This window comes from Mustela putorius, unplaced genomic scaffold (assembly GCF_011764305.1).
Source record: "Mustela putorius furo isolate JIRA1106 unplaced genomic scaffold, ASM1176430v1.1 tig00003858_pilon_pilon_pilon, whole genome shotgun sequence".
Taxonomy (NCBI): Eukaryota; Metazoa; Chordata; class Mammalia; order Carnivora; family Mustelidae; genus Mustela; species Mustela putorius.
In genome coordinates this window covers 11,529,450-11,556,683 of record NW_025422010.1, presented here as the reverse complement: position 1 = coordinate 11,556,683, position 27,234 = coordinate 11,529,450, and the positions used below count along the sequence as shown (strand labels likewise).

The window sequence follows — 27,234 nt, the reverse complement described above, 5'->3', positions numbered from 1 at the left end:
ACTGGTGGCAGAAGAGCCCCTTTAGGCATGTCATCAAGACATAACAGTTATAGTCATGGCAGTTCTAGAATGTTTACCTCATGGGTGGAAATGAAAACTCCTCCTTTACTGAGATAGTGATGGTCTTTATTTAAACAACACTCCATTTTAGGGGCCCCTGGGTGGCTCAGTGGGCTAAGCCTCCGCCTTCGGCCCAGGTCATGATCTCAGGGTCCTGGGATCGAGCCCAACATCAAGCCCCCCATCAAGCCCCACAATGGGCTCTGCTCAGCAGGGAGCCTGCTTCCCCCTTCCCCAGGCCTACTTCCCCCCTCCCCCCCCTCCTGCCTCACTGCCTACTTGTGATCTGTCAAATAAATAAATAAAATCTTTGAAAAAAAAACCTCCATTTTAAAATTTGCTAAATTTATTTACTTTTTTCTAATTGGGGATTTATTTTATTTGTCAATGTTGTATACATGTTATTTTTATATGTATGTTTGCTGTTTTAAGTAGAATTAAATTACATTGCTTTATTATTTGATCAATAACGGTATTGCCCATTGACACAAAAGTGTTTTTAAAATTCATGATTGCTTCCTAGCATATATTTATTAGGACCATTTGGGAATTAAGCAGAGTAAATACCTTTATATGCTTCTGTATAATTGAAGAGAGTTTATCTTAACAGCATTCTATGCTTACTCCACAAACAAATTGTCCATTGCAGCTAAAATCATTTCACTGGTCGCCATTTATCATCAATAATTATTATCCTCAAGTTTATTTTCATATTAATGCCATTGTTAATAATTTTACTCACACCACACCACATTTTCTCTGTTACAGTAATATTTTCCTAAGTAGACTGTCCAAGTTTAAGCTTTCTTAATGAGTTGATATATAAATAATTACATAGAGTTCTGCTTAAGTATAAATACTGGTTCAGACAGAAATGTAAATAATATTGAAGAATTAAAGCTAACTTCAGATGATACTAAAAAGCCTCATAAGTAAAACAATATGCACATTATACAATTTTGAATTAAAGACTTAAAATTTATATAGAAATCTATTTATTTTTACACTTTCACTTTTTTTGGTAGAACAAAGCTCTCATAAAATAGCATTAAAAAACCCTTTTCCAGGTACACTCCCTTGAATTTTTAAAAATCCAACTTCTACACAATCTTTCTGATGATATTTAAAATCTGTGTAAACTGAACAAGATTAGGATCCTTACATCAATAGGCAAACTTCAATTTCCACTACAACCATACTGAATGAACTAATAGGATTTGGAAAAAGGCCTGAAAACTGCAGAAGGCAAGCAAGGCATCCCTTTAATCGCATTTTCAAAGATATTGATGACACAACCATACCATCTCCAAGGTGAGAGAGCTGGAAAAAGAAAAATGGGAAATTCAGAGTAGGCAATTCATACTTTCTTAAAAAGATATATGCCCCAAATAACAGTGGCTAGATGTGCATTCTCTAAGAAATAACAGGTGGGATGATATGTAGAACACATGGCAGGTGTCAGGAAAGGCAGTTGTTATTCCTGCCTCTGCCATCATGGAAGAAGCCACCTGGCTACAGAGGGTATGTCTCATGGCAGAGTACTTCCTTTCGAAATCACCAAGTTTAGGGGCTGGGTCTAGTTCTTAACATTGTAGGTCCAGAAATCTGAGTCTGTTAATTCTCCCAGAAGTGATTGGGCTAAGGCAACCAGCTAAAGACAAGAATACCAATGAAACTGGCAGATATAAATGCCAAAAAGATGGATGTTTGGGGGTCAGCACACTCCCACCACTACATTCCCATCACCGTGGCAGTGGTGGGCATCCTATCTTGCCTACAAAGGAAGGCAAATTAGTTAAAGGAATGCCCAATGGCCATGAAATCAAAACAAGGTAAGCTGGCTCTTAGTGGGTAGTGTCGACAAGAGACCACTGTCTGATAGAACCATTCTCATAAAGGGACGTCTCCAGCCAAGATGCCCAAAGGCTGAGTCAGCTGGATATGATGCTCTTCGTTGAGGTCCATTTTCCATTTGCATTCCAATCCTTGGGTTATTCCAGGTCACCTTGACTGGATTTGGGTGCTTTAAAAAACTCCATCAGCAGTATATTTACAAACCATCTTCTGTGAGGGCTGGTACTGCAGAATAATGCGCTGATTTGTTTTTTCTTTTCAACCTCTGCAAGGATGACTTTTTCTTAACTTTCTCTTGACCCAATCCCCAAAATTCAAAAGTATCAATGATGCCTTCCATACTAACTGCTTAAATAAAAGTGTGTTTGAATTATTTCCATTTTACATTTAGTTTTCCTATTTTATTAAAACTTTAACCAAAATTAAAAGGTCAGGGTTTTTTGTTTAGTACATTATCTTAACATCAATGATTCCATGAAAAAATACTGAATATGCCTGTATTCTTTTTCATTATAATACCTCCAATACAAATTCTTCAATTCTTCAAGTATGAATCAACCTAAAACTACTAAAGTGACATTTGCTTAAAGAAATAAAAAGACTTTATCCATTCTCATAGGAAAAAAAGATGCATGTTTCTTTAGGCTTTCAGTTACCAAGTGAATACCTTGAACTTAAATATCGTGTATTGTTTCTGGATTGAAGACAGTTGATTACTCTGTATTACTGAACAATTAATATTATCCAGAAAATAGGTTTTTATCTATCTATATCCCTGAATGGAACAAAGCTCACCAGTTTGGTCTAGTTGAGCCAACAACATAAAATATAAGAATAAGGAAATTGTTGCTAAGTAATTTTAAGCCTTCTATTTTATTACTAAACTTCTCAGCGATTCAGGACATCCTTGAAACACGCCCCCCCATTGACCTTCGGATAGTTCCCTACTCCATCTAAACAGGAAAAAAATCCTTCTTTGTGAGTGTGGTGGATTAATTAAATTAATGTCTTCAATTATAGATGGCCCAGGACTTCAGTTTGACTTGGGATTTTTCAGCTTTTCAATGGTGTGCTAAAAACCACACTCATCCAGTGGAAACTATACTTCAAATACTCCAGACTGGTAATTTACTGGAAGATTCTCCTTAGTGATGCTGGTCAGCAGCTGTAGCTGACAGGCAGCCATGCCATCGCAAGGGTAAACAACCAATATACAGAAAACCATTCTGTCCCCATACAGAAGGGGGAGTTCAAGCCTGAAGTCTACTCCAGAACTCTGCTGAAATGCTTCTCTTAAAGGTCATAAATGGCTGTATAATTTGTCCTAGTTCATGTCATCATCTGGTTATTTACCTGCTGGACTCCCCTGTACTTCTAACAACACTGAGCCTACTCACCTCCTTTGGCCTTAGTTAAAGACAAAACCCCATGGAGGTCACTTAGAAAAAAAAAAAGCAATTTTATCAGGCAGAATCAGAGGTATTTCTAGAATCAAAGTTGGGAAGAACAGCTTGACTCTCCAGGGTCAGGTCCTTATCACTCCAGGTGATACTCTGGTCTCTCGAGTCTCTGGTCTCTCAAGTCTCTCCTGCCCTCTGGACATGCGGTGTCTTTCTCCGTCTCAGCAGATAGCCAACCACTCCAGGCCCAACTTCATATCACTTCCAGTTCAAGCACGTGACAGACTGATCCCCTTTGCTGGATGCTAGTTCTTCCTTCCTGGGAGGGAAAGATTAATTAGCCCAGATGGACTCAAGTGTCTACTCTTAACTTCTAAGTGGGCAGCATACATATTCAGAAGGTTATAGATGCCCACACCTGATGTGTTGTTGTAAGGGATAGGCAGATGCCCCAAGTGCTGTCCCCTCTCAGAAGCTTCAAAAACCCTTCATGGCTATCCTTGGCCCATATTTCCAAGTCCAGACATTACTCGAAATGTTTCCAGGTCACCACGCTTTACCCCAGACAGCACAACCAGCTCCATCTCCCACTCTCTTGCTGAAGACAAGATATTCCCTGTTCTCAGAATGGCTGCAAGTTTTGTCAAGTTGCCCAGAAGCCTTATCCGGGAGCCCTCTTCTATCAAGGCTTTTCTGAATATTAAAATAAGATGTACCTTTGAGGATTCAACACTTAATGAAATCTCTCCCATGAGTCATTTATCAACTGTATTACCTTACTTTTTTTCTTTCTCCTACATACCTATAGCATTTTGTTTATACATCTATATTGCATTTATATTATTTTGGTTTTAACTGTAATTCCTTACTAGTTTACATATAGAGAACTATAGTTCTGAGAACTATGGTTTTCTGAAGAAGAGAAACCATAACTTTTAACTTAGTGTTTATGTTTTTAATTATCTGTGGGATTTTACTTTTACTTTTTGTCCTTTTCGACAAATTCTTTTTTTTAGAAAATGTAGGAGGTAATGCAATTAACACCCATGCATCCACCAATTAGAAAGACTATCAGTTCACACTTTATACTTGATGTGTTTCAAGAAGTAAGACATAATATTTAAAGTTAAATTCTTTTCTCATCTCTTCCTCTCTTGCTATCTGTTTTTGCAGAGACAACAACTGTTAGGATGAATTTGGTGCATCCTTTACTATAAGCCTCTATCCTTCTGATTTTTGAATTTTCTTTGAAAGAAATCCTTCCTTACTCTGAGTTATAAAAGATGATATTATTTCTCAAATACTTTTTAATCGCTGTGTATTAGTTAGGGCCTCAAGTACTTATGAACCTGTAGGGGATACAAGGCAGCCTTATTTTGCTCCTAACTCTAGTAAGGATGCTTCTAAAGTTACCGTGTTTACTGTAGTCTCTTGTAGAGATCCTTTTTCAGGTTAAAGAAGTTCCAGTATCTTTTGTTACTAAGTGTTTTTTTGTTTGTTTTTGTTTACATGAACAAGTTTGGATATTGTCAGATGCCCATTCGATTTCTAATGAGATGGTCATTGTTTTTCCCTTTTGTAATCACTTCTTTCATATATTTTATTCCTTTATTTCTGGGGGGCGGGGGAGGAATCTCTTAGCCATGCTTATTTCAAAGTTATTTTGATGTTTTTTTCCTGTTTACACCTTAATGCCAGTAAATTCCTCTTCCTATTTTGGTTTGTTGCCTGTTTTTCTCAGTGTCAGTTATCGTTGGAGTCTTCGAGTAGAGATGTGTTTTCTCCCCTTCCTCTCTCCACTGCCCTCCATTTTCTGCCTCTACCTGGTCCTCACCTTCTTGTCCAGGTTCAGGGCTTGTCCTGGAAGTGCTAGACTTCCAGTCTATGGTGATACTGAGGGTTTAGATGGGGAGAAACTTGGTCTAGGTCCTAAACCTTCCTCTCTCTGGCTGCACTGCCAGAAGCCTGCAGAAGTATCTGCTTTCTGGCTCCTTTGCGGAGCCAGGTGAGAGTACCTGACCCCAGTTTTAGATACTGAGTCTTGCTCCAGTCCTCCATCTAGCATGAAATGCTTTTTTGAGAAGAATGGACCTGCATTTGTCTCTGATAGTTTAGCCCCTGCAGTCCACTGTGTGTCTCTGTGTTTGTATATTTCTAGACCATGGGAATGACTGCCTTGTCATTTTAATTTGTTTCAGTGGCTTTGTTTGGATCAGGATAGGGAGTTCCAGGATAGGAAGCTACTCAGTAACTTCTCCACATTTCCATGTCTTAATTTAACTTTATATCCCTCTCAGGACCTTGCACAGTTCTTTGCACATTATATGCTCAAAAAGTTTCTGGGAAAAAAAAAACCACTGCACCCTGTTCCAGGGCAAGCTGGGTGAATGCTCATCAGAAATGAGCTGTGGAGGAAATTCATTCATCAATACAGGCTTGACCTAGATGAAATTTATTAAGCCTTTCTGTGTTGGAGATTCCAAGATTTTACGCCTGTTTACATGAATAGAGTGGCTCTGAAGATAGGCACATTCAAACAATTACCAGAAGAGATGATTACCAACTGCTCGATCTATACCTGAGCATGACAAGGATGGTATGGGAGGTGCTACAGCTACAATTTAACCCCAAGGGACCTATGTAATATTTCGTATATGTTTTCAATATTCTGCTTCAGATTTTTCTTTCTCTGCCAATCTTCACAATCATTGTTATGGTGAAATGTATGCAAGCAACTAGCCTATTTGTCTGGGCTCATAGTCTACTCTTTAATCCCTGTCATTTCCTAAACTAACGTCTACCTCCCTTCCACCTCTTAGTTCCTTTTCCTTTAGTTCTTACTCTATTTAGTGCCAACTCTGGGCTCTGGCATATGGAATGACTCGGGTGCTATTAAGGAGAGCTTTGGATATGCAACTTGATAAACCTCCATCTTCAAAAAAAAAAAAATCCATACAATTGCTCTTTTTAACTCTTATATTATCTTACCTTGGGTCCCAACTCAGGTATGACACCCTGGTTTTTGTTCTAAGTTCCAATGCACAGGCTTGTTCTCTGTTCTCTTGCTTCCAAAGGCTCTAATTAAACTTGGAAATGGACCACCACCACAATAAATGAACGGCAAACATGAATCAAAAGGTGGGACACCTACTTTATCACAAACAGTCTTAACAACCAAACTGAATTTTCCATGGATACAAGTACCAATAAGCCAGAGTACCACGTGTCAATTGTGTGCATTGAATCCCTCATTGTTTACTCAGCATATTAGTGAAGGTCTTTCACTGTACTTATGTTTTATAATACTTATGCCATATTCTAATACTATTTTCAAAACTTTTGTCCAATAATCTTCTTTATAGAGGCTTTGGTCAACATTTATCCAGGTGCTTCTTTGAAGCAGCTAATTTTGAAGTAGCTAATTATGCAAATTCAGTTGTCACACTGTCAATGCCCCTTTAATGTTTTATTTCTAAGTATTTCACAATTCTTAATATCATCTCTCACCACATTGAGTTATTAGCATCATTATTCTTAGTTTATAAATGGAAAAATTATTATTATTTCTATGGCCTTCAGTTTTATTCTACAGTGTTGTTAATTAGGTTTCACTGATTTCTGACAATACAATACAACCTTGAGAACATCCTACCTTAAAGAACCAGATCCCTGATAGTAAAGCATTTAGTTGCATTTATTTTGTAGATCCACAAATAAAAATATTATGAAGCAAAAGTTAATACTATTATTTTTCACCAACTAGTGCTTGGAAAACAATTTATTAAATGATTTACAAACTTTTTTTCTAGTAATAGGTATAAATATCCTTTATCTTGGAAAAGATTTAGTGGTTTCATTTTCTTTCTGAAATTAAAAAAAAAGTGTAAATATGTGTGTCAACTACATTTCAATTTTTAAAAGCTTAAAAATTTATACTAAAATAACATGGATCTATCATACAGTAGATGCGAAAGTACATGGATTTTTAAGATAAAACAGAAGACTTCAAAAATAATTTTGTCCTTCTAAAAAAATTATTTCACATCTTCTCTATCCCAGAGAGCTAATTTTAATTTTCTAGTATTATCTTTCTGTTAGAATTTTATCTCCTCCATAATGTCATTCACATATTCATTTGTTTAAAAAAAAAAAAAAAGATTTTCAGCCGTGGTACAAAGCTACAGTGTTTGGGGGGTTATTTGTACCTTTGATTATACATGCATTGATCCAAGTGGAAGATTAACCCTAGTGATGGCACAGAATGACATATAGAAATGTATATGAAATACAGGGTTGTAGCTCATGGTGACATGATTGTTATAAATGACTCTTGTCAGTTTTATATCTGTGGATTTAACACCTGACTGTGCATCAGCTGTATCCTTTACAAAATAAGAAACTAATCGATGACCATTGCCATGGTAAACTTTTAACATGGCTCAGTCTGGGCATATCTATTAAGAAAAATGTTCTTCCCTAGTATATCATGCGGCCCCCTGCCTAGAGGATGAACAATATCAAAAGAGAAAAGGATGGGTATTTTCTAATCATACCACAGCATCACATGTATGTCTGTTTATACACAAAATCATTACGCTTATGATAGAGTCCCTGTGGTCTTGTTTCATTAATGAATACATGTCAAACAGACAATTTTAAAGGAAAGAATAATAATCCAATAAACCCAACGTAATGTGTTTATTCCTTTCCAAATTCTCTTCTTGTCTTTGCCAACTATTGCTGTTTTTTCTTCATAGTGGAAATCATGAATTCAGGAAATAGTGTGCTTTGCTCTTTCAAATTAATTTTAATTTATATTTCCATGTGTCAGCATGGTTTTCACAGTTGACATGTTTATAACTCTGCTTTATAAAATTAATATTATTTCATATTTTCATGCATCAGCATGAGCCACACAGTTGACATTTTTATAGCTCTGCAGTGATCTTCCACTGTAATATGACCTATTTTGCTTAGCCATCTCCTATCCTTAGACATCTGGGTTTTCCCTATTAAATTTTTGTTTTTGCAATCATAAATAGCATCGCTATAAATATTCTTAATGAAATTGGTTTTTATCTGTTTATTTTCCTAGAGAGTTCCAAAGAGTAGGATTATTGTGCCAAATGACATCGAATAGTTTCTTGGTTTATTTTTTCCAGAAAAATCTATAGCCATTGAAAATGTGATTAGAAATATTTAAAATTTATGGCATTCTCAGATCCAACAGATATAAAAATTGACATTTTATAATTTTTATTTATTCGGTAATATGTATAAAATGGTTTCTTAATGTTGCCAAAATTTATATTTATTAACAAATGATAGAGATATGGATTGACCAGTGTTATGATTTATTTGTAGTTTCCTATTATTGAATGCTCATTTCCTTTAAACAATCATCAAATAGAATTTGAGTGTTAGGCATTATAAATTTGTCTCAATTATTCCATACCTGAGAAAGCAAGCTTCCCCCCCCCCCGCAAAAAAAAAAAAAAAGAAAGCATCACATGTATCAAGCACACAGAAATGCATAAAAAATATATTAAATATACCCTGAAAACACCACATGGGGGAGAAATGAAATATAACTGATGTAGCTAAAGCCTCCAGTGCAAGCTTCCTCAACTCAGGACCCTTCCCACCCCTGTTAGAATTAACCATCATTCCAAAGGTAGTGTTTATTATAATCATGTGCCTTTTTATACTGTTCCTCCATACATATGTAGACATAAAACATACAGGTTATGTTTTTCATGTTTTAAAACTTTAAGTGGTATTTTCTGTGCGTATCATACTTTAATTTTACTTTTTTTTCTATTAAAAAACTGTTTAAATTTCATTCACTTCAAAACATACATACCTAGTGTATTTATTTTAGTGGTTATATATTATTCCAAATATCTTTTTCTGATTGAATATAATGTCAGTTTCTAATTTTTTCAAGATTACAAGCTGGTTTATAACTCAGTGAAAATTCTCCTGTATCTCTTTTTCTGCTCATTTAATATATGTACATATATTTATACACACACTATATATATACATAGAGTTTAAGTATACACACACACACACACACACACTAAGAAGTAACATGATTGAATTCTTATTCCCAATTACTCTGCAAAATGTTACATTTTCCACCAATTTATAAATTTTACATTTCCCTGATGACAGATGAAGTTGAACATCTTTCTGGTTTCTTCCTCTGTCATTTGCTTATTCACATACTTTGATCATTTTTCTGTTGAATTGTTTTGTCATTTTTCTTTAAGACCTTTATGTTTTTGGATACAAATCCTTTATGGTTTATGTACATTTCACATATTTTATACTAATCTATGACTTACACTTTCAGTATATAGTGTTTTTTCCCCGCGTGAAAGTTTTCTTTTTAGAATAGTTACCTTTCAGGGCACCTGGATGACATAGTGGGTTAAAGCATCTGCCAGGATCCTGGGATTGAGCCCCGCATCGGGCTCTCTGCTTGGCAGGGAGCCTGCTTCCCCCTCTCTCTCTGCCTGCTTCTCTGCCTACTTGTGATCTCTGTCAAATAAATAAATAAAATCTTTAAAAAAAGAAAATAAAATAGTTACCTTTTCCCATCTTTCCTTAAGTATATTTTGTGTTTTTTTATTCTCTAAGAAACTTGAAGTCATGAAGATATTTTCCCGTGTTTCAATTTTCACACTTAGATGTTGAATCCACCTGAGGATTGATTTTTGTTCATGGTGTATATAGTAGACAGCAATTTTTCTTCCATAGAAGAATTGATCAGTTCTCCGTGTACCATTTATTGAATACTTCCTTTCCCCACTAACTTGTTATTTCTGTCATTTATCTGACTTCTATATATATGGTTGGGCTTTAGGCCTCTTTCTTCTCGTTCATTGGTGTATTAGTCTCTCCCCAAACTTTATCTTTATGAAAGTCTTATGTTTGATAGAAATATCCTCCACTTCTTTGTTCTTCCTCAAAAGTTTGATGTCAGGGGCAACTGGGTGGCTCAGTGGGTTAAAGCCTCTGTCTTCAGCTCAGGTCATGATCTCAGGGTCTTGGGATCGAGCCCCACATCGGGCTCTCTGCTCAGTGGGGAGCCTGCTTCCTCCTCTCTCTCTGCCTGCCTCTCTGCCTACTTGTCATCTCTGTCTGTCAAATAAATTCATAAAATCTTTTAAAAAAAAGTTTGATGTCAATTCTTGGCCTTTTGTTCTTGCATGTATATGTTTATTTATTCTACATATAAAAGTTATGTCTTTTAATTAGTCTACCAATTTCCAGGAAAAAAAAATAGTACTTATTTTATGCTTCAGTTGGAGATGAATGGCCACTCTCAAAACTGAGTTCTTACATTGTCTTGGGAACCCTGGGGATAGCACATACCCATTCCTGAAACCAGTGATTGGCATGGTTCCATTCCTGACTGCCGGCCTTCTGTCCCCCTACCTGCTTAGACCTACAGTTTGCTAAAATTCACAGATTAAGGTGGTGGGTTTCAACACTTTTTTAACTCCTTTCAGTATGTAGGAGCCCCTCCTAAGTCAGCTCTCATTCCCGTCCCCCCCAATCCCTCCACGAAAATTCTAGGGCTCCTCTCTCCTCGTCTCAGTAACTGGACTCCATAGTGACCACTTCCTTGTTCCAGACATGGAACAAATATTGTGGTTATCTCTAGCCTTGTTCACTGCTCTGAGCTGCTTCTAAAATTCTGTTTTACTTGTTTACCAACCTGTATTTTCTTTCAGTTATATATTTTTATTTTTTACTCATTTTATTGCCAAGTATTTGAAGCTGAGGGAGTACTTCAAAGTATGAAGTTAATGTACCATTATGGTGAAGAATAAAATTTTTGTTTTAATGGGGATGTGAAGGTATCAGTGTACTTATTTTGCTACATTTAACTTCATAACTGAACTTATCAGACAAGATTCTTGTTTTAACATCTTTGATGTTAAGCTCTGTTTTCTAATAGTCACATGGTTATACCCATCTCAGAACCAGAATGAACAGACAACTGGATTTTTGACTGTTTCACTGAAGATTTCTTTGTATTTTTGAGTGTATAAGTGTGCACACATTTCAATACAGAGAAAGTTCTAGTGTGGGTGTGACCTTGGGCAAGTTATTTTATTACTCTGTACTTCACTTTCCTTTTCTGTATAATATATATTATAAACTGTCTACTTCATATGCCAGGGTGACTCAGTCAATTAAGCATCTGCCTTTGACTCAGGTCATGATCTCAGGGTCCTGGGATTGAGCCCTGCAATGGGCTCCCCGCTCTGCGGGGAGTCTGCTTCTTCCTCCCCCTCTCCCCCTCACCCTCTCTCTCTCTTTCTGTCAAATATAAAAAATGTCTACTTCATAGAGTAATTGAGTTAATGTATTTAATGAATTACTTGTACTTGTTTCTTTTTTGTTCTCAAGTTTCTTTCTCCACCCACCCCCCCCCAGGATTTAATTTGTTCAACAAAATATAATGTTCAAGTTCCAAGAATCAAATATTTTGTCTTTGTGGTAAATGAAATCTTTTTCACTTTTAAGCTGTGTGTTACTCTTATAGAGAAATGCAATAGATTTTTGTGTATTTGTATTCCTGTGACCTTGTTCAACATGTTTATTTTAAAGATTTTTTTACTGATTTTTTTGGAGTTTATAAATCTATATTCCTATCATGACAATGATGGCTACAACTTATGAAACTCTGTGTACAACTCTGTGCTAGGATTATATAGTAAACACTTTATTATTCAGAAAATAAGACATTTATGTTAAGAATTCCCTATTCCCTCTTTCACAAAGATTTTCCTTCACCTGCTAGGCAAAGGGAAAAGGGTTTTGCAGCTTCGAAAAGATGCATTTCTCATTCAAACTTGTTGCTTTGGCAGGACAATTCTTAACAGCATTTAAAATCTTTTCTCTCCTATCACATATGGGTTACTGTTATTCAAACTAACAACCTTGTGGACATATGATTACCATCTTAGAAGCCTTACTGTCCATCTCCATCCTTGGTTCTTTACAGTATCCCCACTTTCTACACATTTAAATAGAATTCTCCACCCCACCCCCCTTTTTTCAAGTCAATTTATGTTCCCTGGATCACATTATCTGATGTGCTAACAATTCTTCCAGAAATAATGATACTGTAATACATGGTCCACTCCTCTTTCTCCAGAGCTGCATCACTGATTATTTCTGAAAGTGGATGAAAACATAAAATAGCTCAATCTAGTTTATTTTTATATATGGGAAAAATGACTCAATTTTGTTTTACCATATCCTATGTTTTAAAAAATACCTTTAAGTGCCAATCATATCTTTTGTAACTTACAGAGACCTGGGATATGTTTCAGAATGGCTGTGAACTACATTTCTGAGGAATTTTCTGTTAGTGGAACAATATATGGCAGGCAAAGTATATTAATAAATTGGATTCTGTCCCTATTTTAAACCCCCCACCCCAATACTATTTTTGCAGGTTTGTTCAGGCATACCTTAAACATAAATTTCCTCATAAATAACATTCTAAGTCTGGTGTAAGAGGTACACAGGATAGTAAAAGGAGGAGAAGGAAGGGAAATTGGAGGGGGAGAGGAACCATGAGAGACTGTGGACTCGGAGAAACAAACTGAGGGTTTTAGAGGGGAGAGAGATGGGGGATGGGTGAGCCTGGTGGTGGGTATTAAGGAGGGCACAAATTGCATGGAGCACTGGGTGTTATATGTAAATCATGAATCGTGGAACACTGCATCAAAAACTAATGATGTACTATATGGTGACTAACATAACATAATTTTAAAAAAATACTTTTTTTAATTAATAAAAAAGAGGCTTCTCTTGGGGAGGCAGAAGATCTTGATTTCTGGATGAGCTTGGACAAATCATGTGAATTCTCTGATTCTCTATCCCATAAAATTAGAAAATTATAAATTAAAATTTCAAAGACCTCTTAACTCTAAAGTTGATTCAGTATGAAGAAAACTAAACTTCTAAAGAAATGCTAATAAATTATATGCATTTTTAAAGATTTTATTTCTTATTTATTTGGAGAGAGAACATGAGTGGGCAGAGTGAGAGGGAGAAGCCACACAGGGCTCAATCTCAGGACCCAGAGAGCATGACCTGAACTGAAGGCAGGCGAATGCCCAACAGACTGAGCCGCCCGGGTGCCCCAAATTACATGCATTTTTGAAGAGTGAAATAAATATCAGTACAGAAAGAAAGTAAAAATTACTTACTGGTCTTTTTTACTGGTTGCTTTACTGTATTTTAAAGTTTATTTATTTATTTAAGTAATCTCTATACCCTATGTGAGGCTTGAACTCACCACCTGGAGATGAAGGGTCACATGCTCTATTGCCTGAGCCAACCAGGCACCCTTCTACTGCATCTTCAATCACACGCTAGAAGAGGGCTGAAATGGTACTTTTTCTTTGTGAACATATTCAACTTACTATGCACATTTAATAGCCAATCATTAACCGTATGCTTTATTTCCTAAACAATGATATGAAAGCAGGAACATCATCATACTGACTAATTTTTCTAATATGCGAAATAACGTGCTTTCTCAAGCACCCAACTAACTAATAGGGTCTGATGTAGACACTAGGGAGAACAAAGACTCTCATCGACAACAAAAATATTAAAAAAGAAGCAATCCCCTTTCTGCAAGGAAAAAAAAAACCCGCTGGAAACACACCATATCAAAATGAAAAACATGTGACAGAGTAGTAGTTGACATATTAAGTCCCTCTGGGGCATCACTGCATTGCTGTTGTTCTTCTGTTTTCCTAGGAATTCACCTTTTTGACGTCCAGATGTAGGTCTTTTCTGCTCCAGAGACTAGAGATCTCATAATTCTCAGTTTTCAGGAGGTGGAAGACAAACAAAATGCTTGATCCAGGTGTAAGCTGACAGCTCACTTGAAGAGCAAGTTTCTGTGTAAGCAGAGGGAAGTGCTCCCCGGGCTGGTCCTGGTGATGATTCTGAGAGAGCCCTGTGCTTCCTTGCCCTCCACGGAGACCAGCTGAGCTCCAGAAAGTGTGTGCAGTGCGTGGGTGCACTGAAAAATCCCCCAGAAAATTTGGAGATCCCAAGATAGAGGGGACTCGTAAGGCTCAGAAAAGCCGATAGAGCAAACCAAATATGACATCCTCCTCTATCGTGTAGCCATTAGGGTGGTGATGACGGGTCTAAGTAAGCTAAGACAGGCTAGGACAGTCCGGGCAGCTGTGCTCAACTTCCGAAGGGCAGGAGAGCGATCCCAAAGCTTCCTACCACCCCCAAGAAGGAGCATGAATGACCCGAGGGAAGGCTGATGCACTTGAAGGAGGCTGGAAATCAGCATGGGACAGACGGCGTACATCCAACACTGGCTTCCACAGTGGTGCCACGCGCTGCCAAGCAAGCGGCAATAGTCAAATATACCAATAGGGAGAAAGGGTCCCTGCTGGGCGCCAAGCAGAATGGTTATGGCTCAGCAGATGCCACAAGATTAAAGAACAGGCTGAACATAGCAGAAGTCTTGTGCCATCCCGCTCTCAACACACCCCTCCTCAACACACCCACCCAGGGCCGTGACTCCGTAGCTGACCTCAAAATGGAATGGCCCTCAGGAAGAAGGCAAAATCATGAATTCACTAAAGTTTAAATCTGAAACACCAGAGACATGACCACAATTTCTGTCATTAGGCAGAATAATGCCTGAAAATGTAGAGTAAGTCTCATTATTAGGCGAATAATGAAAGCTACACATTTGTAGAGACCTGCAAATATGGATTGTTACTATCACACACAGGGTACAAAGACAATGTATGCTGTCTACATGGCACTGGAGCCAAAATTTTGGAAACTGGGTGACTGTTTTACTTAAGAACGGATTTTTATCTAATGGTAAGAACATCCATGACATAGGAACATTCTGGAATTCTTTAGGGGCGCAGGGGGGCTTTTAATTGCTGGATACTAAATTCTCTGTCATTATGAATTTCTAAATTATAGTTTTAAAATTATGATTGTTTTAGTTTGCTAAAGCTGTTGTTACAAAGTATCACAAACTAGGTGACTTAAACAATAGAAACAGGTCAGTTCACAGTTCTGGAGGCCAAAAGTCAGAGATCAAGGCATCAGTTGACAGAGACAGTTCCTTCTGAGAGCAGTTGGGGAAAGATCTGGTCCAGCCCTCATTCCTCAGCTTTGAGACGGCCCCTTCTCCCTGTATCTCTTCCCATTGTCTTTCTTCTGTGTGTATCTGTCTCTGTGACCAAATTTCTCCCTAGTTATAAAGTCATATGCATTAGGACCCATGTAACGAGCTCGTGCTAACTTAACTACATTTGCAATGATTATATTTCCAACTAAGGCCACATCGTAAAATATTGAAGGACTTCAACATATTGATCTCCAAGAGGACACTTAACAATGATGATCTAGTTGGTGATGATTAGTCTGTCAGAAAAAGTTTGTTTGGTTTCCATGATTTCTGTTAGTGCATATTTTCCACAACGATGCCTCAAAATTAATAGTACAGAAGACAATAGGGAATGGTATTATTTTCTGGCTTAATTCATTTTAAGTGAGAAGCATGATCTCTAATGTAATTTGCCTTGAAAATAAAAACGATTATCAGTATAAGGATTTTTGTGTATACCTCAGGGGCTCTAAGACACTATGGGATTTTAGTTACACCGTTTTCTGTGTACTAATAAGAAAGAACTATGACATGCTAAGTAGTTTTACCTTCCTGGAAGTCTTCTCACAGTCTTTAGGGCTTAGTCCTGTTCAAATCATCATTCTGTAGGAAACAGCACACTCCCACCACTTCATCATGAGACATATGAAATATTTGTTTATTTATTTGTTCCCTCTTTCTTTCTCTCTCCCCACTAGAATGCAGGTTATCAAAGCAAAGCTTTGCTCAATTTTTTTCACATACTCTCACCAGCCCTGAAAGGGCCTGACACATAGGAGGAAAGCAATGTTTACTTTCTGAATTTTTAAATAAATTCCATAAATTTTATATCTCAAAGGGAATATACATATTTCCTATATGTATGTGTATTTATTATGTACATGCATACTTTACTATGTACATTATATATTCTATATATAATTACATAATTCAATATTTTTATACAGTTTGTCCACTTAGATATAACTAATGCTCGCTTTGGGAAACTGAGCAAAATCACCAAAATGACCATATTTCTAAGTTTACTTGATATAAGCACTGTCTGTAGAGAAGAATTTTCAGTGATTAAACTTGCTACAAACTGTTCTTTCTTCCCCACTCTTTTGTTCTTGACAGGTACCACCGACTGTCCCAGGGGAAGACAAGAGACTCGAGGTTCACAGGCCACAACCTTGTCCCACTTAATCACCCGGGTCACAGGCCTTCAGTTGGCTTTCAGACTGTGCTTTTTGAAAGCAAGTTTCTTTTATAAGGTCTGAACTGGCCTTAACCAGACTCCATCTCTATGGAAATGGATGGGCGGAGATGACAGGTCATGTGAGACTTGCAGCATCTTGCTCTCTCTTGGGGATCCTCCAGTTGGCATCACCACTAACCTTGAGAAAAATTAAAAGGAAAAGCCCCATTAATGATTTCAAGTCATAGTCACTTGAAGCGATTGACACCACTGTTATTGAATAGGTAATAGTAATAACTCGCAACATTCGTGATGGCTTACCCCAGCCTTGGCACACTGCTAGGTGTTAACATGGGTCCATTCATGATTCCTCAGGACCACCCTACTCTACTCAGCTGAATAATGGTCACCCAAACAAATCAGGTCCTGATGCTGTGATCCTGGGAATGCTGCCTTACCTGGAGAAAAAGTCTTGTACGTGTGATTCAGTTTAAGATCCTAAGATAAGGAGATCATACTGAATGGACAAGGTGAGCCCCAAATGCCATTGTAAGTGTACTGAGAGGAAGGCAGAGGAAGATGTGAGACAAGCAGAAGAGGAAAAGGCATTGACCATAGACTCAGAGAGAAAGGAATGCCCGCAGCCACCCAAACTGGAAGAAGCAAGGAATAGACGCTCCCCTAAAGCCTCTGGAGGGAGCATAGCTCTGCGAATACCTTGATTTTTGAAGAAGATATTGACTTCAGATCTGGTCTCCAGAACTGTGAGAAAATAAATTTCTCTTATGCAAACCACTAAGTCTGTGGTAATTTTTCCCAACAGCCATGGAAATTAGTATACCTATGAAATGAGAACTGACAGAATCTCCATTTTGAAGAATATAACTGGGAGAAAATGTTGGCATATCATATATCTAATAAGAGATTGGAATTCAGAATATGTAAACTACTATACCTCAACAACAACCAAAAAAAAAAGGAACCTAATTAATAAATGGACAAAGGACTTAAGTAGACATTTCTCTAAAGAAGATACACAATTGGCAAAAATGCACATGAAAAGATGTCCAACATCACTAATCATTATGGAAAAGCAAGTCAACACCACAGTGAAATCTCACTTCATACCTATTAAGATGCTTACCATAACAAAACAAAACAGAAAATACGAAATGCTGATGAGGATGTGAAGAAATTGGAACCTTATTGCTGTTGGAATATAAAATGGTGCTGGTTGGAATATAAAATGGTTGGAATATAAAATGGTGCAGCCACAGTGGAAAACAGTGTGGCACTTGCAGAATTATTATATAATCCAACAATTTTACTTCTGTGTATGTTCACAAAAGAATTGAAAACAGGTTCGTGAACATGCTTGTAGCATTATCAACAAAGACCAAAAAATGAAAACCACCCAAGTGCCCACTGATGATGAATGGATAAGCAAAAAGTTGTATGTGTATACAATGAAATATTATTCAGCTTTCAAAAGGAAAACAATCCTGTTACATGCTACACTGTGGATAAATCATGAAGACACTATGCTAAGTAGAATAACCCAGTCACAGAAGTACAAATACTATACAATTCCACTTAAGTAAGATACCTGGAGTAGTTAAATTCACATAGACATGAAGTAGAAAGGTGGCTCTCAGGGGGTGGGGAGAATAGGGAAAGGGGAGTTATTGTTTCATGGGTTTAGAGTTTCAGTTTGGGATGATGAGAAAGTTCTGGAAATGGAATGCGGCAATGGCTACAGAACACTGTGAATGTACTTAATGTCACTGAGCTGGGGGTGCCTGCATGGCTCAGTGGGTTAAAGCCTTTGCCTTCGGCTCGGGTCATGATCTCAGGGTCCTGGGATGGAGCCCTGCATCGGGCTCTCTGCTCAGTGGGGAGCCTGCTTCCTCCTCTCTCTCTGCCTGCCTCTCTGCCTACTTGTGATCTGTCAAATAAATAAATAAAATCTTTTTTTAAAAAAAGTCTCTGAACTCTACACTTAAAAATGGTCACATAAATGTCATGTTATGTATGTCACAATAAAAAAAAAAATACCTAAGTATAGAGAGGTTCACAGATCTTTACCTAGTTAAATTCCAGAGCTAAAATTAGAAGCCACATTTTCTGGCTTTAGGATCTGGGCTCTTAATTCTAGGTTGTGGTTCTGAAGTAAATAATGAGGGAAATTTTTATTTTTAAAATATCTACTTTGATAAATACTGAGTAGTGGAATTTCAGACTTGATGGTAAATTTCTCCCCCACCAAATATTGATAAGAACCAAAATGTCACCTCCCAGCTATCTAACCAAGCAGAAAGCAAAGCAATTAGACTTAGGCCACGTGGTTTCATAAATTCATTCAGAAAACATTACCTGCATCCTTGTCATGCCTACATACATGTACATATTTTCATACATGTCATAGTTAATCCTTAACTATGAAGCACATAACCAAATAAGAAAAGTGGGGATTCAACTGGGGACATCTAATGCGGTGCTCTTATGTTTTTGGAAGCAGAAGGTCCACAGAATTAAGAATGTTTCAAAAATCACTAGCTATGTCCTCAAATAAATGCTGCCCTGAATATGCACAGAACAACTGGCTTCTGACAATAAGAGGGCCACACAGCCCTAATAGCTTCCTTGCATGAACTCCCTGGAGTCTCACGGATCTTGGATCTTGTGGTAAGAACATTTGGGTCCTATAGTTCTGCAGACAAAGGGACATTTTTAACCAAATATGACTCTACAAAACATTTTTTGTTGAAAGCTGTGGACCAACACACAGGATGGCTGCATTTTATTAGAAAAAGCATGGATTTGGAGGAATCAGAGAGGTTTAAAATGAGGCTCATCCCTCTGGCCCTTAGGCTGGCCACTTAGCCCAGCTTTTATGCACAAATGAACTCATGTACATGAAAAGGTTTTGTGAACTGTAAAACATTACTTAATTTTGGCATCATATTTAACTATGTTCTAGCTTCATCACCAAGAAGAGACAGAAACATGTCCTGCCTTGGGAGTCCACAGAGTGCACAGACTCTTTGAGGGGATGTGAAAGATTGAATCTATGTATTGTGTATTTCAGATATGTATTCCTAATTAGGCACATATTTGATATGAAACATATTTGGATTAGAATTAAGTAGGCAGTTGAACCAGTTTTCAACTTTACTTTGTATCTGTTATTTCAGAGGCAATCCCACATGTTAGAAATGTGTTGAAACTTGTGGGTGACTCTGATGTATGTCATCTTTCCTCCAATGTACCCGGAGTTTTGTTTTTCTGCATATACACTCATACACATAGGCATCAATTTATAAATGTTTACCAGCATGTGATATATTACTAAGATTCACCAAATGTCAAAAGTTGGCCCCAATTTCAATGATTCCCAAAGGAAGGCCAAAAGGAAAAAGGAATTTGCAGATAAAGCTAATAGCTTGACAAATGTAATCAGATTTATTTAATCGGTTTATTAGTGGTTATAAATGATTAAATAATAAGCATATAGACTCTGGGGCTAAAGGAAAAAATAGAAAATATGTACTTTATGCAATTTTAGGCTATTGTATATAGATTATTGTTTTATATATAATATAAACTTACACATCTGGACAATTTCAATCCTCCAAGGTTACTTCTCAATATTAGGAAAGATGTGTAATGAGCATCTATTACTCTCTATGTATGTTTTAGAAATTGCAAGGATTTACTGAAGAAGTCTTCTGTTATCTTTCCATAGAATGTAACAATGATTACATGATGATAGGAGCATACCTAGAACAGTGCTGTACTTGGGTAAGGAAGTCAACAAATAGATTAGGAGAATAAGCTCTATTTCCTTGGGGACAAGAGAGCAAAGCAGTGAAGATCTTGGCTTCTGGAATCAAACTGCTTGGATTAAAATTCTACCTCTGTCGCTTTTATTAATTGCATTAACTTGGGCAAATTACCTAACATCTCTGTGCTTTAATTTTCCTCTCTATAGAGAGGGGCTAGTAACGATGCCTTCCCCATATTGTTTATAGTGAGGATTAAGTGAGGTTATCCTTTGAACATATTTAACCTGACTCCTGGCAAATAACAAAGCATTGGGTAAACATTCGCTGCCATGACTAAAGTGATGGTCCCAGAAAATCACCCTTCTTAAAATATAAATTATTCTGTGACAATACTACCTAAGCTAATACTTTTTTTTAAAGATTTTATTTATTTATTTGACAGACAGAGATCACAAGTAGGCAGAGAGGCAGGCAGAGAGAAAGGGGGAAGCAGGCTCCCTGATAAGCAGAGAGCCTGATGTGGGGCTTGATCCCAGGACCCTGAGATCATGACCTGAGCCAAAGGCAGAGGCTTAACCCACTGAGCCACTCAGGCACCCCTACCTAAACTCATACATTGTTGATTTCTTTCTAACTTTCTAATTCATCAGTGCAATGTAGCCAAAGAGCTGGAACCAAAACAAAGACGGAAGAGTTTGGAAAGACTAAGAGGGAAAAAGAGGAAGGACTGGAAGAAGGATCCAGGAGTGGCAGAGCCATCTTAGGGTTCCCCCACACGGGGCAGTATCTCATGCACACAGCCTCAGGGAGGGAAGAGTAGAGAGCATAAATGCAGGGCAGGGAGAAGGGAGAGGGGAGCTGCTGGTGCCTATGTGCTGAAAAATAAAGGTCCTATTTAGCCTGGATTCAAAGTATAAAATGCTTAGAATAAAGTCATCAAGACATGGTTTTGTAGAGCAGTTTTCAAATTTTAGCCACAGAATCCTTTTCTTGCATGAAATGCATTCTATAAACCAGATCAAACACAGAGCTGCTCTGCCTAAAAAGATTTCTCCTCTGTGGTGTCACCACCCCCCAAAGGGACCATGATGTTGGGCAGGGATCATAGATCTCCTCGACTCCTGGGATTCCGCACACTTTTAAGGGATCTTGCCACTTCTAGAGGTATTCTCCCGCGGAATCACTGGGCTTTTTCTTTTTTCCCCCCTTTCCATTCTTTTTCTTCCCCTCAACAATGAAGAAAACACTTTCTAGTTTTAGAACTGCCTGCTCTGACTAACTACTTCCTCTACCCTAGGGAATCTTCATTCCTTGAGGGTTTGTGTTTTTATTTTACAGAGGCTGCTAGCCCTGGAAACTTCTAGGGGTTTTCTGCCCCACCATGCCTCCCTAGAGGCTTTGAGCCGGGCTGGGCTCCCAGTTTGGCTAGGTCCATGGAAGCAGGACATGGTTGGGGTAGGGAAATGGTAAGGGGGAGAGGCCCTCAGGATACTAGCCAGGCAGTTTTCTAGGTATCAGGAGGTGATTTTACTTTTTTATCTGTTTGCTCTGTTAGACTGTAAATTCCACAAAGGCTGAACCCACCCACATCAGTTTTCCTTCACCACTGTAACCAGGCAGCTCACACAGTAACAGGCAAACGGTAGATACTCAATAAAGTCTGAGGGAATAAATTAGCTGCTGGAACTGCACAGAGAACACTCTGAAAAGCACTCATTTGTCCAAAGCTTTGACAGAATGACACTTTAACCGTCTGGAATTCATGCCCTCTTCTCTAAATCTCATGAATCCCCCTTTGCAGATTTTCCAATGGGTCTTGCTAAGCTGTCAGGAAGCATTACCTTCTATCTTACTCAGCTCTTCTACTCAAAGGTCTCTATTCCTTCTGATGTACCTTCTGTGGAAGTGGCTAATCACGAGTCCTAACCCTTTCATTCAGCTCATCCTATATGGGAAAACACTCTGGTTGTCCCTCTGCTGACTTTTCTAGACATCATATAATTCAAACTCTTCATAATACTTTTTCACAAACCTAATTTTTTCATTACTTTTTAATTTGGGCTGTTCTTCTTTTTCTCTGATTTCAGCCAAATTTCTTCATGTTACTTCCTAAATACGGAGGCCAGAGTGAAAATAGCGCTATTTTCCATGTGAACTAATGATTGCTGCACATTCCTTCCATAAACATAGCAGATGGTGCACATGGCCCAGGGATGGCTGGAGCCTGGCTCATGGACTGTTCACTAAAAAAACTGAGATCAAGTTCAAAGCCTGGCTCTGGTACTTCTCCTGTCCATGTGAACGTAAGCAAGGGATGTAATGTTGCACAGTATTCACGGTGCTGACCTCAGTATGCTGTTGGGGGTAAATGAGTTAATGCAGTTAGAAGTATGTGGCTGGTACAAAGTATGTGTTCAATATTAGTAATTATTTCTTTTGTTGTTGTCATCATTATTGCTACTATTACTTTTCAGTATGATTACCTTTCAGTCACAAGGCACCCAAAAGAATTTAAAAATACAGTGAGTCATAGGGAGGCTATGGTAGGAGAGAAGGAAAGAGGTTGGTAGGAAAAGGGCACAAAAGTGAGCGGGGACCTTAGAGTCTTGCCTACGTCATCAACTCAGTCTAGACATTTATCACCAAGTCCAGAATGCTGCCTGGTTCATGTTAGATATTCAATAGATATTTGTTGAATTGGCTTAATGCAATTGACCCTCTCACCATCTATATAACCTCTTTCTTAGCAAATAACATTTTTTTAAAAGATGTTAATCTTAGCAACTAACATTTTTATATAATTTTTTATTTTTTATAAACATATATTTTTATCCCCAGGGGTAGAGGTCTGTGAATCACCAGGTTTTTAAAAAAATATTTATTTGTTTATTTGAGAGAGGGCTTTGGAGAGGGAATCCCAAGCAGATTCCCCACTGAGCAAGGAGTCCAACACAGGGCTCAGTCTCACAAACCTGATATCGACACTGAGATCGACCCTGAGATCAGGCCCTGAGCCTAAACCAAGAGATAGATGTTTAACCCATTGTACCACCCAGGTGCCCCAGCAAGCAACATTTTTTTGATGCAAGTTTTCCCACTTCCTAGCCATGTGATTAAGGGAAATGTAATAGACACATTTGAGTCTGAATCGTCATTTATCCATTGGTTTTGATTGTAGAATCATGGGTTGAAATGAAAATTAAATAAGATAATTGGTATTTCATATGTGCTCAGTAATGTCCTGATATTATTATTGTTACACAAAACATGACAGACATGTCATGATGTCCCCAGGAAGTGAATTTAGGCTGAGATAGCAGCTTTCCAAAGATTTTAGTAAGGAATGTTTTACATATTCCTTAGCTCCCACTGACCTTAGTCTTTAACAGATAATTGCCAGAGCTGCTTTGGAATTCCGATTTAGTGGAAATGTTTTCTCTGTGCTTGTTTTTGCAAGCAACTTTTTAAACCTGTTAAATGACCACGAACAAACTTAATGTCTCCCTAGAGGGACTTCCTCAGAGAACATTTCCCTTCCCCTGTCCCTTGGGCAGCATTTTAGAAGCAATTTTAAGAAACTCTAGAATTGTTGCTACAAGAATCATGACTCAGCCTATGGAAGGTTTCACACAAGGAGGCCCTCCACAGATGAGATACATCTGTACATGTGCTCAAAAAACTTTCACAAGCTGTATCAGGCCAGAATGATAACAACCGGAGGCAGCACAAAGATTCCAAACCAAACTTTGAGTAGCTCCACAAGCAGAACAGCAAGATCTTGTCGTTGGCTTGATGATGCTCATGTGCTGAGATCTGACCCATAGTGCCCACGCGGGCTCCTGGAGAGCGTACACTACCCCTTTCCCTCAGCCGAGCTCCATCACATGGTTTCTGCTGCAATACCCAGTTCTTCATTTATATTGTTCCTATCTTACACTGGTTAGCTTGGGGTCCCCCCAAACTCCCAATTGTTTAATACGCTGCTCAAATTCCTGTTCCCCCAAGAAAGCTAGAGCGATACAGATGTGAATACCTTCTATGTAATGACAGTCACTGTCATCCAACACCATAGTGTAAGCCCCCTCATGACCAAAGTCATCTCAAGAATATGAGGAAAGTTTGATGCCATCTTTGGGCTGAGCCCTAGGGGATGTTTTGAGAGCAGCTGACCTGCAGCCTGCCCACCCCGACCGCCTCCCACCCCATGCCACCCCATGGAAGCCTGAGCCTGCGGCTCTTTCTCCCTTTGCCTCACAGGCACGCCCACCAATGAGAATGCTAATTCACCAGCTGCCCGTCTTAACAGATTCAAGAACACGGGGAAAGACAGTACAGAAATGAGGCGGTGCTGAATAGTAGTTAATGTGGAGCTGAGGAAAGCTAAGAAGGATGACCAAATGCTGATAAGGAGGAATGTAAGCTCCCATCCTGATGAGGCTACTTCTCCACTGCGGGGAAAACCACACCAACCAGGGCGCTGTGAATTGGTCTGTTGATGACATCATCAAAGGCATAAATAGCAACAATTTGAAAGCCAGCTCTGGGTAACTCAAGCTGTCAGGAAACTCCTTTCTGGGGAAAAGCAGCCCCCCATAGACAGTATAATCTGGGCTGGTTTAATTCCAAAATGTGTGTCCTTCTTGGGCAGAAGTGATCATAGCAGCATTCAGTTTGAATCTGCTTGGGCTCTCACTAACCTTGCTTCCGGGACATCAGACGTGACCAAGGCTGAGGAAGATGCAAGTGCTATCCCCACCTCCATTTCTCTGTTGGCATCTCCCCATGCCCACATCCGTGAACAAGCTGTGTGGGCTCTGGGAAACATTGAAGGTGACAGTTCAGTTTTCGGAGACTTCATTATCACATATGGGCAGCTGACCCCTCCATTGGCTCTCCTTGCAATTCCCGATACATCATCTTTAGCATGTGGTATTTACCTAATCTTGCCTGGACACTTTCAAACTTCTGTTGCAACAAGCATCCTGCACCTCCGTTAGAAGCTGTTAAGCAGATTCTTCCTACCTTAGTTCCTCTCCTGCATCGTGATGATCCAGAAGTAATGGCAGATACCTGCTGGGCCATTTGCTACCTTCCTGATGGTCCAAACGAATGGATTGAAATGTCTGTGAAAACAAGAGTCATTCCCCAACTTATGAACCTTCTAGGAGCTACCAAATCATCCATTGTGACAAACAAATCATAGGAAATGCTGTCATGGAGACAGATGAACAGATACACATTGTAATAGATGCAGGAGCACTTGCTGTCTTTCCCAGCCTGCTAATGAACCCCAAAATTAATATTCAAAAGGAAGCCTTGTGGACAATGTCAAACATCACAGCTGGCCACCAGGAAAAGATACAGCAAGTTGTGAATCATGGATTAGTCCATTCCTCTCTGATGTTCTCTCTAAGTCAGACCTTCAGACACAAAAGGAAGCTGTCTGGGCTGTGATCAACCATACAAGGGGCAGAATGTTTGAACAGATTGTGTACCTTGTTCATTGTGGCATAATAGAATCATTGAGGAACCTTTCAACTGTGAAAGATACCAAAGGTATTCGGTTATTCAGGATGCCATTTCAATTATCTTTCAGGCTGCTAGAAACTAGGTGAAAATGAGACACTTGGTATAATGATTGAAGAATGTGGAGATTTGAACAAAACTGAAGGGCTATAAAACCATGAAAATGAGTCTGTGTACACAGCTTCATTAAACTTGATTCAGAGTCGGGTGGCTCAGTTAGTTCAGCACCCGACTCTGGATTTCTGCTCAGATCATGATGTCAGAGTCGTGAGATAGAACCCCGCGTTGCGTTCCATGCTCAGTGGAGAGTCTGCTTGATTTCCTCTCTCCCTCTTCCTATGCCCCTCCTAACCCTCACCCACATGCTTTCTCTCTCTCATAAATAAATAAATAAATAAATAAATAAATAAAAAACTTGACAGAAGTATTTTTCTGTAGGGGAAAATGAAGATCTAAATGTTGGGTCAGAAACTACCTCTGAGAGTTCTACATTCCAAGTTCAAGATGGCACTCCTAGGACATAGAACTTCTAGATTGTACAGCTGAGGCATAAAGTAGTTTGTTGTATACCATGTTGGTATAAGTTTGTCTTATTCTTTCTCTACTAAGAAGTCTGTTTAAATGTGTTTTGTTAATTGTCACACTTTTTACAGGGAAACTACTTGAACAGTTCCAAACTGGACATGTTCTATGAAGGTCCTCCTCTCAGGGGGTCACTTATTTCTATGTGGAATCTCATATCTTACAGTACCATGTAAATAAAGAGTAAATCCCACCCTTAAAAAAAATAATATAAGGGAAGTTCAGTTTTAAAAGATGCTTAGCTATATCCCATCAGTGGATTAAAATTTTGGTTTTTTGTTTTTGTTTTTGCTTTCAAGACTTTGTTTAAATTCTAGTTAGTTAACATATTGTGCACTATCAGTTTCAGGGGCAGAATTTACGGATTCATCATTGCATATAACACCCTGTCCTCATTACAAGTGCCCTCCTTAATGCCCATCACCCAGTTACGCCATCCCCACCCACCTCCCTTCCAACAACCCTCAGTTTGTTCTCTATTCAAAATAATCATGTAAATAGAAACTGAAACAGGAATTTGACCTATCCCTAATAAAACCATGAACAGAAATGAAAATTTAGTGAACAGGGGTTAGATGAGGCCGGTGGTGGGTATTAAGGAAGGCATGTATTACATGGAACACTGGGTGTGGTGCATAAACAATTAATTTTGGA

General features: G+C 38.4%; 1 pseudogene; it reads left to right on the top strand.

Annotated features, from left to right (window-relative positions):
• The first annotated feature begins 1,870 nt into the window (after positions 1-1,870).
• Positions 1,871-26,531, top strand: LOC101681297 (annotated as a pseudogene).
• Positions 26,532-27,234: the final 703 nt, after the last annotated feature.